Source organism: Cetorhinus maximus, chromosome 23 (genome assembly GCF_964194155.1).
Source record: "Cetorhinus maximus chromosome 23, sCetMax3.hap1.1, whole genome shotgun sequence".
Lineage (NCBI taxonomy): Eukaryota > Metazoa > Chordata > Chondrichthyes > Lamniformes > Cetorhinidae > Cetorhinus > Cetorhinus maximus.
The window spans coordinates 58,569,888-58,575,887 of NC_135901.1; positions in this window are offsets into that span (position 1 = coordinate 58,569,888).

Consider the following 6,000-nt stretch of genomic DNA (forward strand, 5'->3'; position numbering starts at 1 on the left):
TCTCCTTGGAACAAAGTAGATTGAGGGAAGATTTGATAGAGGTGTACCAGTTTACAATTGGCTTACATAACGTAGTTAAAGCAAAACTGTTCACAGTATCTGATTGTAAAAGGATTACAGGACTGCAGATTTAAGGGATTACAGATTTAAGATTTGGGCAAGATCTACAGGGAGCATGTGAGGAAAAAATTTTACACAGTGAGTGGCAATGACCTGGAACTCAATGCTTATCCTGAGAGGCCGATAACATCAAGTTCCAATGAATCAAGTCATTCTGTCAGATTTTAATGTGATGTTTGGTTTCTGTTTCCAATCTGCAAATCCTTCCCATTTTATATACCAGGATGTTGCCTGGGATGAAACATTTAAATTGTGAAGAGAGGTTGGATAGACTTGGGTTGTTTTTGTTGGAGCAGAGAAGACTGAGAGGCGACCTGATCGAGGTGAACAAGATTATGAAGGGCATGGACAGGGTGGATAGGGAGCAGCTGTTCCCCTTAGTTGAAGGGTCAGTCACCAGGGGACATAAGTTCAAAGTGAGGGGCAGGAGGTTTAGGGGGGATGTGAGGAAAAGCTTTTTTACCCAGAGAGCGGTGATGGTCTGGAATGACCTGCCTGGGAGGGTGGTGGAGGCGGGTTGCCTCACATCCTTTAAGAAGTACCTGGATGAGCAGTTGGCACGTCAGAACATTCAAGGCTATGGGCCAAGTGCTGGTAAATGCGATTAGGTAGGTAGGTCAGGTGCTTCTCCCCTATTGGTGCAGTCTCGATGGGCCGAATGGCCTCTTCAGCACTGTGTGATTCAGTAATTCTGTGGAAAAGTAGTTTACAAACAATCCATCACTGTCAATCCAGGACATAAATTGAGAAGAGACAAACATTTCTCTTGGTTTGAGTTTGCTGTGTGTAAATCATCCCCTTCTAACCTCCTGGAAAAGGAGTTTCCAAAATCCATCCCTGTCAGTCCAGGATAGAAATGCACAACATTCTCTCCTCCTGCTACCAGAACCAGGAGGACCGCGCATGCGCCCTGCTGCACGTTGCCCCCAAAAAGATGGCGGCCGTTGCCTCGCGCCTGGCGAAGAGAGAAAATCAGCTTTTCGGTCCGTTCTCTTCAACCGCAAACCCGTACCTTGTTATGTGGGGTCTGCGGCCTGCACTGTGTCTATATGAAGCCTCCCTGCCCACTCCGCTGGCTCCATTCCTCCTCACACACCCACTAACTCTGTTAGTTTGCTCCACTCGACATTCTCTCACCCGCTCTGAGCAGCTTCAGTCACAGACCAGCACTGCGCATGCTCATGAAACTGACCGCATTGCGCACGCTCCAAGCATATACAACAATGCGCATGTGCGATGAACTGTTGTCGGGAGAATAGGGCACATTCTGTCCCGCAACGAATGCTGGGTGGCCGCTCCGCCATTGAAGGGCGAAAATGTAGGATAAAAACTCTGCCCTGTAATCAGATCCGATGGGTGCCATTGGGGCAAGGCATAAAATTGTTGAATCAATTGATACAGCGACCAAATTGCTCTGGGCTCCACCATAATTCTCTCCTGGGTGTAATGAACAGCAGAACAAGCCCCTAAAGTTAGATCTGAACTCAGCGGAATCTTAGCAGATGGGATGAGTTGGTGGCTTTTAAACCCTCTGTTGCCAGTAGCAATCCTCTGATTGTGGATCAAATCCTTTGAACCTTTAAAGATGGAGTGTTAACATGTGGGCAAACTGAATAAAGCCCTTTGCTCACGTGAAGTATCTGAATGGCCTCCCACCGGTGTAATGGAGCTATTAATGTACATAATATTTTGGAAAATACTTTTCTTTTAAAATAGAGGTTTATTCTGTGGGTGTGTCTTATTTGAATTAAGGCCAGCTAGCCTGGGTGCTTTGAAGTGTGCTAGTTTTGAGATGTAAGAGGAATTATGTGCATTTGCATTTTTTAATAGAGCATTCAAGAAGTAGAGTGAAAATGGATACCTACCTAGCAGCTACCAAGTAATATATTTATATTATTAACAAAATTGGTATTATGAAAGGGCTTTCATTGTTAAAAGGTGTTCAAAGAGGCTGGTGGGAAAATGCAAATTTGCATTCAATCAGTGATAGTAGGTATAACAAGATAACCATTTTGAGTGTGCTTAACAGAGGCAACTGAGATCAAAAAGGCAGCTGCAAGCCTCCAATTGACTCCGCAAGGAACAAATGAAAAGAACCTCATTTTGAATTTGTACGGTGAAAATGCTTTGCCTGGTGTCTGGTTAAGTCTAAAGGTTGCTGTTGCCTTAATGGAGATTAGTTTGGGAATTTTTAAAAAGTTCTGAGAGTAATAATTTGGAGCCATGTGTATATATATTTTAATCTGTGTAAATTAATAAAATGTTTCATTTTATTTAATGTAAAACTTCGAGAGCTGGTGGTCTGATTCCTGAATTTAGGGTCGCATCTCAAACATAGCACTTAAAATTATAGGTTGTGACAGTTGTTTAAAGTTTCCCTCTGGGAATAAATACCTCCACTTTACCAACTGCATCAGTTATAACACCGGCGAGACTGTTTTGCTGTGTCAGTAATTGGGATGATAGGGCGAATCCCTTTCCATTTCCACCTGGTGAACAATCTGTTTACAGTGTGAGCTTACCTGCACGTTTTCAGCTCAGACATGGATCTCTAAATCTACTGGTAATGGGTTCCACACCCTTAACACTACATAAGAACAAGGAGCAGGAGTAGGCCATTCGGCCCCTCAAGCCTGCTCCATCGTTTAATAAGATTATGGCTGATCTGACAGTAACCTGAAACCTGTACCCCGTCTACCCCCCGATAACCTATCAACCCCTTGCTTACCAAGAATATATCCATCTCTGCCTTTAAAATATTCCAGACTCTGCTTCCATCGTCTTTTCAGGAAGAGAGTTCCAAAGACTCAAGACTCTCTGAGAGGAAAAAAACTTTGCCTCTCTGTTTTAAATGGGTGACCGCTTATTTTAAAACAGTGACCCCTAGTTCTAGATTCTCCCACAAGAGGTAACATCCTCTTAACATCCGCACTGCCAGGTACCCTCAGAATCTTATATGTTTCACTAATCAGGTAAAGAAAAGCAACATATTGCAGATGTTGGTCATCTGAAATAAAAACAGAAAATACTGGAATTCTCAGCAGACCTGGTAGCCTCTGTGGAGAGATAAACGTAGTTTTCATTTCAGGTCTGTAACCTTTCATCGGAACTGCATTACATCTGAACAATAAATTATGCCTCTCAAATCAAAGATGCTGCCAGATGTGGTCAGGGAACTCAAAGAGAAAATGAAAATCCGCTTTGGGGAATGGAATCAGTGAATGAAGGGTGAACAGTCCGACTGACCAGAGACAGTCAAGGTACCTTTCCCTTCTTTAAGGCGATGGAACATTGATTCTGATGGTATCAGTGGAATTAACTGATTTGAGACATTGAAAGGATTCTCGTTACTGCACATCAGGAATTCAAACCTAATATCGGCTTTGACAATCAGAATACTTGGTAACAGACAAGACACCGAGGGGCTTGAAGGGAGACGGCACCGGTTGTTGGATGGCTGTTTCCCGGTGACATGGATGTGCCTGCAGTGGGCGGGATCAATCCGTTTCCATGTATCCACAATGAATGACCCAACTTTTATTTTGGAAGTGCAAAACTGATAGAGAGCGATAGTCAGCTGGGTCGTGGCAATTTGAAGATTTGACTCACTGACACCCTGGTTAGGATACCTTGTAGACTGTACTTGTATAAGTCTCTGAGGCACAATTGGTCAGTGTGTTTTCTTGTTAACTGAAAGGTTGGTGATTCAAGACCATCCCGGAGTGAAGCTTTTACTGTTTTCCCCCATCAAAATTCATTGTCACGCAGTACCGGGTTGTCATTGGGTACTTGGGCTACAAGATAATATCCCCAAAACGGTTCCAGATCTACTGTTGTGCAGAGAGCTCCCACACAAACAGCTTTTTAAAAAATATTATTTTTTTCTGTCAAATATAGCAAGGAAAGTTTTGTTCGAACTATGTAACTTCATCAAACCCAGTAGAAATCTAAGAAATTATTGGATTCAGACAAACCCATCAATGATTCGCTCATCCTCAGGTTCACCGTGAGTGAGACAGGAAAAAGCAGCAATATTCCGGCCCCGCACTCTCCAATCACCCGCTACCAGCAGAATGTGGCGACTGCAGCTTCAAACAGCGGGTTACTGCCCATCCCTGGAACACAAGATACTCCAACCCGGGCCAAACCTCCAAATACACCGAGCACAGGCTCAGGAAAACGCAGATAGATTATATCCCGGTCACTGAACCTCCGAGCAGCATTTACAGAATACCCGAGTGAGTGAGTCACAAATAAAAATCGCACCACCTTTCCAAGTCTTTTCACTGTAAAATTCCTTCATTTTTTTTGAAAATCTGACTGTTGATAATATGAAAAAGAGCACCATGGGATTTGTGTGACTGAGTTACTTGTTTTCCATTGTTTGTCCGTCAGGTTTGCAATTCAATTTGTGTGGATGTTGAAAAGAATCTGATTTCAAAATGAGTTCATAAAGCAGATAAATATTAAATCCAGGAACAAATCCTGAGGAAAATGGATCACCATGTTTGAAAGGAGGTGCAGCTAAGAAGTGAAAGATATGAATGATGTTATTGATGATTGAGAGGAATGCATTGTATCCTTGGGGCTTTTGGAGGGTGATTACCTTTTACACTTTGATTTCGGAACAAGCTGAGGTATCAGGTTGAAAGCAACAAGTGCCTCCATGTATGTTGGGATATGGAATGGACCTCAGTCAATTTCCCAATCAGCTCAGTTGGCAGAACTCTCTTAATATCAAGGTTGTGGGTTCGAGCCCCATGCTGGGCGCTGTTGTTCTTTTAAAATCTTGCTGCTTTCAAAAAAGAAAAAAAAACATCAAATAATCGCTGCAAGGCAGACATTCACATCATTGAAAGCAACTGGCAGACATCAAATTCAAAGCATTTTCTTGTCGCATCTCTTTCTGCTTCTGTCCCTGTCTTGTGTCCAGCTCCCAGGTCAATTAGCTGCTTGATGCAGACAGAGTCAGTTCGTAAGACACAAGGCGATAATTTGCAGACAACAGGGTAAAGAGACACCAGGATCTTCCTGATTCTCCCAGATTCTGATTACAGGAATGTGCACAGTGCCAATTATCCAGAGTCACACTCTCCTTCTACTCCGTTTGTACGTTGTACGAGCACGTTCTAGTACTTTGTTCAGCTTTGAAATTGTTCATATTTTCACATTGGGTTTCAATGTGAAGAAAGCAGAGCTGCAATAAGCTTATATTGTTCAGCAGATGCACTTCAAGAAGGTACATAACAGGCTGATGATAACAGTGCTCTTTGGACACGGTGAGCTCAAGTGAAGGATTGGCACCATTAATGTGTCGCTCAATTAGTCTCGTGACAAACCTGGTGTTTTGGTTTGTTAAGAGCCGAATACAAGGTAAGAAAGTACATCTCGCTCGAGTGGGTTATAAAATGGCAGAATGACCCGTACTGTTGGGAAACATAAAATTATAAAAAGTTAGAGCAAAGAAAGAGGCTTTCAAAGAGCAGTTGTGATTGGTTAGGAGTGATAGTTGTGCCAGTACAATCAGTAGGGAGCAACATTTCTCTGTCTCCCACCCATATTTTGCCTCGCACCAACATCTCTGGTCAGTGCTTTGCAGCCAGACCCACTCTTCAGCCATTCCCTCACTCCGCCTCTGTGTTCTCCACTTGTTCCAAGTGTGATTTTTTCCAGCTCTGAGGCGATACTCTCACACTTCTGCTTCTGGCAGAGCTGCTAAATGTTTTCAATCAATAAGTAATCAACACTTGTTTAAACAATTTCTCGAAATCCACAAACCTTCATTCCCTGACTGGTACTCGAACCCGAGCCAAAAGCGCCTAATCCTGACCACAAGACCACCAGGGAATCTGCCAAATTGTTTCTGGAGTTGGCTTATCT